This window comes from Nomascus leucogenys, chromosome 3 (assembly GCF_006542625.1).
Source record: "Nomascus leucogenys isolate Asia chromosome 3, Asia_NLE_v1, whole genome shotgun sequence".
NCBI lineage: Eukaryota > Metazoa > Chordata > Mammalia > Primates > Hylobatidae > Nomascus > Nomascus leucogenys.
In genome coordinates, this window is record NC_044383.1 from 76,719,718 (window position 1) to 76,730,799 (window position 11,082).

Below are 11,082 nucleotides of genomic sequence, written 5' to 3' on the forward strand. Positions count from 1 at the left end.
GTGGAACAGCTGCACTGAAATCTCACGAGCCAGTTAATTTTAACTGGTTTTAATTTTAACTAGATTTAACTGCTTTTCCTCCCTTCTGAAAAATCAAAATAGTTACCATATCGACCACAAGAACTGGTAACAGACAAGCACAGTTCCTGTTTTTCAGAGGGGACTTACTTTCAAACCCACAATATCAAGATGCTTAACATAAGTGGAAATTTAAAATGTACTGTTTAATGTGGGAGACTTAAAACCTGTACGCTAATTCAGATCTCATGTGCCAGGCTTTGTCTGACAATGCCTCTCATTCATCTCCGTTCTCTCATTTTATACGGGACCTACAAATCTGCAGGAACGCTGGTTGTCTGGAACTCAGAATATATTTTCCCATAGAAACAGGGCCAGGCCAATGAGCTAGGATTCCTTGATAGTCCGTGAAAATGTCTTGACTTAAAATATGAGAGGTTAAATTTATAATCTAAAAAGAAAATGATACTACAATGATAGTTCCAAAACCATTTAAAAGAAAACACTCTTGATTAACTGTTTGAGGAAATGTCTAATTACAGGAGGATGAAGGGACACAGTCTTCTAAGTGACACTTTCGGACTTCAACTTCAGGGTCACTCTGGTTCTCTAACATGGTTTCAATTGTTAGTTTCATTTAAAATGCACAGAATTCTCTTACTTTGGCCTAAAGTATTGTTAGAAAAAAAAGTCTTTATACTTACCGGTTGTAAGTACTGTTTTGTTCTCCAAAAAAAATTGAGAGTTGGAAAACAAAAAAGGAGGAGAAACAAGTACAAAGAGGGGGGTACTAGAGAGAGGGAAACAAAGAAATTAAGTCTGGGATAAAGAAAGACACGGAGGTGTAACTAAACTGCAAAAACAAAGGAGAGGTAGGAACTAGAGGGTAGTTCCCCACTAGACAGTGTGTTCCCAGAGAAAGAGGACTCTTCATTATACCCAGCTCCGGAGGCAACAGTGGAGTCCTGCAAGACAGTTCCACAGACTGGCACTAGATGGAGCCATCAACTCAACATAGCATGGTTGCTGGAGGAGGGTATGGTGGGGGAGAGGTGGGACTGAAGGGCATTGACTCTACAGCCCGGTATTTACCTGGCAACAACTCTATCTAAAATAAGTATAGTTTCATTAATCAACCAACTCTCCTAATGTCCAGATGTCACCACCATGCTGACACCACTATGCTTGTGGTATGTCAAATTAGGACACACCAATTTTGAAATAAATTTATCAATTCGATTTTTATCAATGCAACTGGGGTGGAGAGGTAAGTGAAGTTGGATCTGCTGCTTTTTTTTTTCTTCTAAAATTCAACATTCAAAGATAATATAGAATTTCAGGTTCACTGCTACTGAATAACAAAAATCCCTAATCATAAACCAAATGGCTTTCCCCCGAAGCTTCATTTAAATGTTAAATAACATACCATCTTGCTATAGAGGTTTATGTGACCAACTCCAATGTATGGCAAGAGGCAGGAAATGCTCACTGACAAATGTATTATTAAAAATAATCTTCTCTTTATATTTAAATACCACTTTGATTTATATCCTGTAATCCATTTGCCTATATTCTCTGCCTAGGGTTGTGTTTATTTATTGCGAGCCCTCTCTTCATTCAGAAATGGTCTCCTATCACCAGGTTACCAGTGTGCGAAATTCTATTGTTTTTATCCTTAGGGTTTTACTTCTTTGGCTTTGTCTCCTATTAATATGTTGATGCTTCAGAAAAGTAACGCATTAAGTATGCTCAGTTATTTTATATTAGTAAAACTGTGTTCATAAAATCTTTCTCTGAGATTGGTTTTGGAAGGGAAGGACAAGGACTAGTTGAGGGGACTGGGTGGCCAAAAGGTAAGAGAGCATGAAACAAAAAAGTGAGGACAGAAGGAGGATGGGGGAACTGGCTGCAAACTGTGCCTAGCTTCTTTACATCTGGGACATGGACCGTCATCCCTGGCACTTATCTTCCCAAGAAAATGTATGAAAAGGAAGGGTTAACTCTGTCTACATTTTCCTCTTGCTGAATGGGTAATAATATCTTTCATAGTTAATTTCATTTCTTTTTTCAGTTTGACTCTTCAGGGCTTATTCATTTGCATAATATGGAATCTTGAACCCATATAGATATTCTACAAATCAATGCAAGTAATTCTCACACTAAATCAGCAGCTTTAATTTAAGCTCATCATTGTTTGCATAGAAATCTTTATGCACTCATCTGCTTGATTTTTTAAATCACTTAAAACCTCCAACACTGACACACTAAGCATCTCCCATTTAGCTTTCTCCAAAATTTGAACTAAATGCTGAAAAATAAGCACAGTACTGTACATTCATACACTTGATCATTTCCCAAATTGAGCTTCAAATGTGTGCTTAATGTTTCAAGTGGCTCCTGAGAATGATGCTTCTTGACTAAAGATGACAACTTTGGTGTCTGGCCCAGGCAGAGCTGAGTCAGCATTCTAAATAGTGACCCTGCAAACCTGAGGTAATTGGGGGTTACTGCCATGCCAACTGCCTGAGTCCTTTAAAACCATTCAAATCTCCAGTTGAGAGTTGCAACATGCTAATCTGGCAAGATAATCTCTTCCTGAAATTGACCAGAATGAGAACAAAGGTTACCTACTTTTATCTGTTACTGGTAGCTAATATTTCTGATTAGGAGTTCTGATGGAATTAGTTCTGAATGAAATTCTTCCTCCTTGGTAGAATACTCTACCTCTTACAGGTATAGTTTTTTACCTTTTCCTACCCACCAAAAAAAAAAAAAAAAAAAAAGGCAAAAAACAAATTCCCTCCACCTAACAAGAGGGTAGGAGGGTAGGAGTGTGAGTTACAAGTAAACCCTGGAGACAGAGCCATGGTATTTCAGTTATATGCCTAGTACTTCTTTTGCCTTTATATGCATCACTTTTACTTTCCGATCCCTAAATGGACACTAAAACCTAAGGAATGCAATTATTAGAAAGCAGGCCATGTGAAAGACAGGAGATATATTCACTCAGATTTACTGAGAAATTATTTTTCAACTTCACAATAGATGTCAATAAAACATCCAGTATTTTAGAGTGAGATGACCTTTATTTCTACTTCTGGGAACTGCTAAAGAGAGTTCCAACTTCAAATGAAGAAGAAAAGGAAAAGGGAGAGCCATAACATGGTAAGAGAACAGGCCCAAGCATCAGACAGCTAGTGTCCAATTCCAGTTCTACCATTCATTAGCTGAGTGACACCTATGCTGCGGCTTCTAGTGATCACACCTAGCCCTGGGTTGTTCTGAGGATTACATGAGTTAATATGAGCAGCACACAGAGGAAGCTCTCAATACAAGTTAACCATCATCAAAGAAAAAGAAAATAGGGGTGTTAGCATGAAGTATAATCAATTTATTTTAAATAGATGCTGCCAAAATTCCTTAATTTTGCATCTAAGAATGGTCTAAATAAGACATGTCCAATCTTTTGGCTTCCCTGGGACGCACTGGAAGAACTGTCTTGGGCCACACATAAAATACACTAAACACTAATGATACATGATGAGCTAAAACAAGAAAAATAGCAAAAAACAAAAACAAACAAACAAAAAACCTTTGTGTTGGTCTGCATTCAACACGCAAGAGGCCTGCAGGCCATGGGTTGGACAAGCCTGGAATAATCTTCTTTGGGCCACAGAGGATGGAGACCGTCTGCTCTGGAGTAGCCAGGGACTTCAGACAGACTTTAGACTCACTTTTTCACCAAAGGCCCTACACACATCAGCTGACTGGGAGAGAATATCTTTGTAGCTTCTGATCATTCAAATATTGTCAAAACCACTCTAAATATGTTCAAAATAAGAATGTTAACTTGTATTTTTTCCAAGTATGGAAATGAACAGTACTCTTGGCAGTTAACTTCTGTTTTTATCAGGTTCTAAAGACCCAGGTAAATAAATCAATTCTGGACTCTGTATACAGGAACTATTATTTGCCAAAATGGCCCCAGAGGTTCCAGCATGGCTTATGCAACACTCCAAAGGGCCAAAGATAGTAGTGAATTAATAGGATTAGGAAGCTGGAGGAAAAAGTGAATCTCAAGTTTCAGACCGTCCCTGATGGAAGGTCACTCCACAATTCCTCAGGGAGGGCTTCCTCAACCTCCCGATCAGGTTAAATCTCCCCATTAGACACTCTGGTGAATGAAACACCTTTCCTTCACGAGCAGTGGGTTATCTGTTACTAACTGATCAGTGCCATTCTTCCTACCAGATGACGTGCTTCATGAGACCAGGGGCCAGGACTGGGTTTGCTCCCCACTAGCACTGTGGTCACTTAACACTATGCCTGCCACGTAAGAGATACTCAGTATATATTTGTTTAATGAATGAATGAGGCATCTGCCTCTAAGGAAGTATTTCTGGACACTTGGCCCATTTTGTACTATCCACAAGCTTCTGTTGCTTAGAAGAATACAGGATAGGAAAAAAAGAAAAATTGCCAAAAATCTATGGATACTGAAATACTAAGGAAAGATGTTGAGCATGCACATTCACTTTGTTTCCTACTTGTGGAATGGAAATCACCACATTGGGATCTCCCAACTTTAAAATCCAAAGTGAAGGTCTAAGCTGTCTTTGGGTTAGACTCCTGGAAAGTCTTGAGGAAATTCCTGAAGTATCTGCAGAAAGTGACATGAGAGACAGAATAGAAGATGGCCCAAGACTAGAGTGATGGAAGACTTGGAAACTCGAAAAGCTTTCTTCTGTAACTAACTGGGACTTTGTCTACATGCCAGCTACAGGCTCAGGCACACATGAAGAGAATAATGAGATGTATGGGAGGACTGGAAAGTGGAGGATTTAAATGCTTAGGAAAGGAGCCAATGAAAGCTGACACAAGGACAGGAGGGACCTAGCAACCAAGCGCCGGCTCTCATCACATCAGCAGCAGCATGTCCTACAGCCTTCAGGAAAAGAACAAAAAGGTCAGGGAGGAAAATGACACATCTCAGAACCAAAGGGCAATTCATTATGAGGCTAAGGAACAAAAGAGAAGTCAACCAGGGAATATGCTGAAGAAACGGTGATTATGAAGTCACTGGGGAAGACTGAGAGGCATTTTGGCTGTAATTCCAACAACTAGAATGAAGGAGGATGTGAAATGCTTTTGGATTGGGAAGATTTATTATTTTGGAAAAAAAATAGCTCAAGGAAAAACAAATCGCAAAATTCCTGCCTGAATTTTGAAGTAGTGTCACTAGCAGGATGAGGTTCAATTTATACATTCTTTAGAAATGAAATGGCCCTTGGAAAAGACATAGTGGTAAGATTCGCAGGATACTTCCAGCCTTACGGAAGCTGAGTAGCATGCTGATAGAAAAATTTTCAGTTTTAGATAGACTGACATTTGAAATTAACAAAAAAGAAAAAAGTAAAGAGAAAAAATTAAAAGACCCTGAACTGACAAAAAAAAAAAAAAAAAGGAACTACTTTCTTTTTTTAAAATTAAATGTCATCACAAACAAAAAAAAAGGTGAAAGGTGAGTTGTATTTTGGGAAATCTTCCTGAGTTTACAAAATGTTTAGTTCATAGCAGGTTTCAGTTTGGACTTGAACAGTTTGTAAATATTTACACAAAATTTAAAGATAGGAGGACAGCAGAGGTCATATATTGCCATTAACAATACAGAAGCGATTTTCCATCATTCCCAAGGCCTTGGTGCTGCGTTCCCACACGTGGCCCCAGCTCTACCAAAAGCTTGTCTTCTTTTCCAAAGAAATTCCAATTTTTGCAACTAGCGCTGACTTCTGAACTGTGAGTACCTCTGACAGGGTCATATGTCGCTGAAGCTTCTTCAACATCCAGATAGGGAAAGGAGAAAAACAGGGAGGCAGATGCACAGCATTACATTTGTCAATATAACGTATTGACAAATACGTTATATTTTCTATTGTTCTCCGTCCTGTGTATGTGAGGGCAGGGACCATGTTCTCTGTATGCCACAGTCCTACACCATGCCCAGTCATTGATTCAGGACTGGAGTGTCCTGAATGGGAAATAACCTTTAGACATTCAAGAAAACATGCACTATATTCAGATTAAGTTCATTCCAACATGAGGTTAGTTCTTCCAACTCTGCAGAATGGGCGGGCACGACACCTACTTCAAAGGGTTGCTTTGAGGAATCAATGAAGTGGATTCAGGTAAGGTAGTCAGCACTGGGTCTGGCACATGGTGCAGATTCAGTAAATCAAAACTATTATTTTGGTGAGTGTTCTCAAATGTCAAACTCCCATGGAGGTCCTCAGGCATTACCCAGCCAAGTTACCCTATCTGGTCAATAACAACTAAATAGAGGGCAGGTGGTTCAAAAGTAATGGATTATTCACCTGCAAGGAATCACATTGTACTCATGGTATTAAATTATTCGGCCTTTCATGTCGAATTCTCTGTTAAAAAGGAAGCTGATCAATTCCTGAGTGGGACTCAGTGTTGATTTTTTTTGGCATCTTTCTATTTTCTAGATAGTTGTAACCATTCATTGGGTGCATACTCACAAATCATCCACTATATGCCAGGCCTTTAGAAAACAGACATACAAAGATATTAAACAAAAAAAGATGTTTCAGTCTGTTCAGTGGTGGGAGACAAGCAGCCCCCAGGCCGACTCTAGCTCTTACATATGCTTTCATCCAAAAATTTTTTAAAGATTTGAGCCAATATTTAAAAATCAGGGAATTCCACATAAATATCCAATATCCAGCTTTCCCTGGAAAAATCAAATGATGTGGCAACACAAAGCCAGTAGTCCTACCAACTCTTCCCTACCAAGGGTCTACAATGAGTTGAGTAGGGGCAGCCTGCCACTCCACACTATGCCCTGCTCCTCACCAGAACCAGGTAGGTACATAATCTGTGGGGCTCAGTGAAAAATGAAAACGAGGGGCCCTTTGTTCAAAAATTATTAAGAATTTCCGAAGAAAACAGCAGAACCTTATACCAAATATGAGGTCCTTCTGAGCAGGGAAGGGGAAGGGGGCCTACGTAACTGCACAGGTCTTATGCCCATGAAGCTAGTCCTGGCTCTCACCCCCTGGACACACAGAAAGATATTTATTTATGTAAGTATTCTCTCATTCATTAACAATCAAGCCTGCATTTACAATAAGCTAGATGTCACACCCCTGAAATCTGAGGTTCAAAAACTAGAGTAGAGGGGCCAGGCACAGCAGAGATAGAGAGCCACTAGGGTCTCTTTCCTTTTTGTTAAGACTGGATCCACACCAGAGACACTGAAAGTTAATCCAAGAAAAATTAAACTGCTCTCAACAATACAGATTGGCTTGAGCCCTTTTGTTGGCATCACAGGAGCCTCGATTACGAATTCTGAGAAACAGCTCACAAGCGCTAATGAATAACTAAGTCCTGTCGGCTGTGCAGACAGTGGGCCCAGAAGTGAAGGGCTGGCCTAGGAGAGATCTGAACATGAACCTGACCATCTGGCTCTCTGTGACTCACTTTGATCACAAAATGAATTGCAACAAATTGAAGAGCACATGGCTAGAGTTAATTGTCTCATCTGTAATCTGAATCTACTTTTAAGCAGTTATTATTACCCTCTATCAGGTGGAAACATTTCCTACCATCACTGCAAAGTGCATTTTCCTGATGAACTGTAATGGATCATTAAATTCCATATCTGAATAACAATACTGTGCACTTATTCAGTGCCTTTCATCCAGGGATTTCAAGGCAGTTTGCAAATAATTAAGCCCCTTACACAGCAGCCAGAGGTGAGCTACTGGAAAAGAATTGCCTGAAGATACTAAGTCAAAGGGCATAATTCAATAGGAAATGAATAAATGGCTTTCTCCCAGGCACTGGTAATACAGAAAGTGATTCCTGATCCCCTCCCTCCCTTTCACCTCACCCCTTCTTCTTCGTAGCAGATCCTGACATGCAACATACAAAGAACCAAAAAAGTAACTAACAGGAGTGTTCACAATTTAGCTATGAGTTCAGACACACACTTAACTGAGGAGTGTGTGTCTCCATGTAATCCTGGCAAACACACTACCAACTGACATTTCAGTCCACCTGCAGAGTAGACAGACAGCAGAAGAATTTACTCAACACATTCATGATTACCAAATGGCAAACCTGAAGCCTCCCGCAATGCAAAACGAAAATACGGCTCTGCACCAATAAAGTTATGTTCTAACAAAAATACTTTATTCCATGGTTGTGTGTTCCATTTCTGGGACTTTGCTCTATTTCAATGATATTCAGGTTTCAAGAGTAAAAAAGACGCTGGAAATGGGCAATCAATAAATTTCTTTTAAAAACCAGAACACTAAAAGAGAAAACATTTCAGCCACTCAAAGTTTTGTGGTGAAATTATAAACTCCAGAAAAACTGAATTTATAATGGAAATGCTGACAGACCTTTCAGTGGAGCAGTTTGAACGCAACACTGTAATTTGGCAATCTCTCTTACAGACTAAAGACTAATTCTAACAAGATGTCATTTTGACTCACGTTTATTATTACCTGCAAGAATGAAAAACGCCGTTTACTCGGGAGGTGCTGGAGAACCAGGGTGGGGCGATCTCACATTTTAAGCAAGACGCCCGCTGCCTTACCGAAATAGCCCTCTCCGCCAAAGGAGGGGCAGCCTTTCACGCTCAGCTTCTTTCATGTCAGCCCGAGCCTTTGCAGCTCGACATGCCTTTCCTACATGTTACATTTTAATGATCTGAGAAAACCGTTATCAGCGTTAACATCTCTAATTTTACTCTAAACAGACAAAAGCAAAATATCTCATTAGGCATCATCTCAGCCAAGGTTCCCACTAGGCAGGAAAGGATTTTTATCTAAAGTAATTACCCTTTTTAGTTAAATACACTCAACAGATGAAATTTACAGAGAGAGAGAGACTGCGGCACTAGACAGCGAAGGTGAAAACCAGGAACGCCGCGTCTCGCCGCCCGCGGGCCCGCCGGGAGGCTGCGGGTCCGTCTCGCGGGTGGGGCGCCCCGGTCCCTCTCGTTTCCTGGCGGCCACGGGTCACGGCGACGGCGGTGACCGGGCGGGCAGGCTGCGAGGCGCGCCTCCTCGGGCCACCGACAAACCACCCCCGCAGCGACCGCGCCGGAACTTCCCTCAAGTTGCCAAACTCGCCTACGCGCGGGAGAGTGCTGGGGATGCCCCACGCGCCCGCGACCCCAAAAGCCAGGAGTGTGCCGCCCCTTCACACACTCACTCCCGGCCCTGCCTGCTTCCCCTCGCGGTCCGAGTTCCTGCAAATGCTCGGCCAGACCGAGGTCGCCGAGATGCTCGCTCCAGTCTCTCCCCTCGTGGGCACCTGGGGTAGCCCGTGAGCGCCGCCCGCCGCCGTCTCCAGCGGCGCCGGGCTCCTGAACACCCGCCGGGTGAGCGAAGCACAGCGAGGCCACGGAGCGCCTCGACGCCGGGACGGGGAGGGCAGTGTCCCCTTCATAAACCAGTCTCCTGGGTGAAGCTTCTGGGGCTTGGAGACTGGAGTGTAGGGTGTGTGTGTGTGTGTGTTGCACTTTGACTTCATGCAGGATCTGTGGGAGAGGGGGTGCAAGGTTTCCCTCTCAGAAGCCTGGCGCCCTTAGGTCTTAGCTACGCGGGACGCTTTCCGACAACCCGATCTTTCGCTAGGAGAAATTCGACCCAGGTCTGCGCCGCAAGGCCCCCAGCTCGCCTCTTCCTGCGACCCTAAACTTGGGCTTTGATTCCCCGCCGGTCGCGGTGGTCCGGGCCACCCGGCGGCGGCTGACAGCTGAGCGCAAAAAGGCGCCGCGGCCAAGGTCCTCGCGGAGCAGCCCGGGGCGCGCACGCCGGGGGTTAAGGTGGAGGCCGCCCAGCCTGGTGCGGGGATCGCAGGCTGGGGGCCGGGGCACCCGGGCCTCGCCGGGCCGGAGGCAGGGCCGCGGGTCTGACAGCTGCTGCGGCTCGCGCGGACGCGCGCCTCCCTGCAGCCCGCCCTCCCCATGCCTGACTTATTACCCTCTGCTCCTCCTCCCCCTGCTGTTCCAAAACACCCTTCGACGCCAGCAAAATACAATGCGCCTCGGCCGCCGTAAACAGCCGGGCGGGAGAGCGCATATTCGGCGCGGCGCCGCCGCCGGCTCGGCTCCCACCCCCTTCCCGTTCCTAGAAAATGCCATAAAAGCGGGCAGGGCGCGGGGAGGGCGGCTGCGCGCCCGGCGGCCGGGGCTCCCTTCCCGCGCCGTTTCCCCACGCCTCCCCGCCCGCCCGCTCCCCCCGCAAACTTGCCCCGCCACCCCGCCCGGCGGCGGGGCCCGGGGACTGGGACTCACCTCGCCGGAGAACTTTGCGTCCTTTTCCGCCTCCTCTTCCCCGCGTCTTCCCGGCTCGCAGCCCCCTCCCGGCAGCCGGCGAGGTGGGCAGTTCGGGGGTCACCGAAAGCTCGCGGAGGGGACGCGCATCACATGGCAGCTCGTTCCCAGCCCCCCGAGTGCGCCGGGAAGGGGGAGGGGAAGGGGCGAGGGGAGGCCGAGGGGAAAGCGAGAGCGGGGCGGCGGCGGGAGTGGGCAGGCGGGGTGGCGAGGGCGGCGGCCGCTCACGTTAGCGCTGTGCGACCGCAGCCCGGGCGTGCACAGCCGCTGCTGCTGCTGCTGCTGCTGCTGCTGAGGCGGCGGCGGCTCGGCGCTGTTTGCTCCGCGCCGCGCGGCTCGCGCTCTCCCCGGAACGCCCACACTCTCAATCGCTACATTGTTGACATTCGGCGCTGACGTCACCCGCTCCCCATTCACAATAACTTTACGGGAGCCGGGCAGCGCACCTCCCCGGCCGCTGGGGCGCGGTACGCCCGGCGACTAGCGTAAGCCGCTCCGCGAATGGCGCTCCGGGGGCTGGGGCTGGGGCGGGGGCGGGCGCGCGCGCTCCGCCGGCTCGCGGGAGGGGGCGCGCCTCACGCCGCCGCAGCCGCCGATCTCCCCGCTTTGTGCGGCCGCGCGGCCCGGAGAGCCCCCTACTCCCGGCCCGGCTGACCGCCCCGCTCGGCCTGGCCTTCCCGGCCACGAAAGACGAG

The 11,082-nt window shown here is 46.0% G+C and overlaps 1 protein-coding gene across 2 annotated transcripts in view; it reads right to left on the bottom strand.

Moving 5' to 3' along the window:
* BACH2 (BTB domain and CNC homolog 2) overlaps nt 1-10,771 on the bottom strand; it is a 374,233-nt gene extending 363,462 nt beyond the window's left edge. For both annotated transcript variants that reach the window (XM_030809473.1, XM_030809474.1), the window contains exon 1: nt 10,349-10,771. The gene's annotated coding sequence lies outside the window, so the exon portion shown is untranslated. The remainder of the gene's footprint in view (nt 1-10,348) is intronic.
* Between the last annotated feature and the right edge of the window lie 311 nt (nt 10,772-11,082).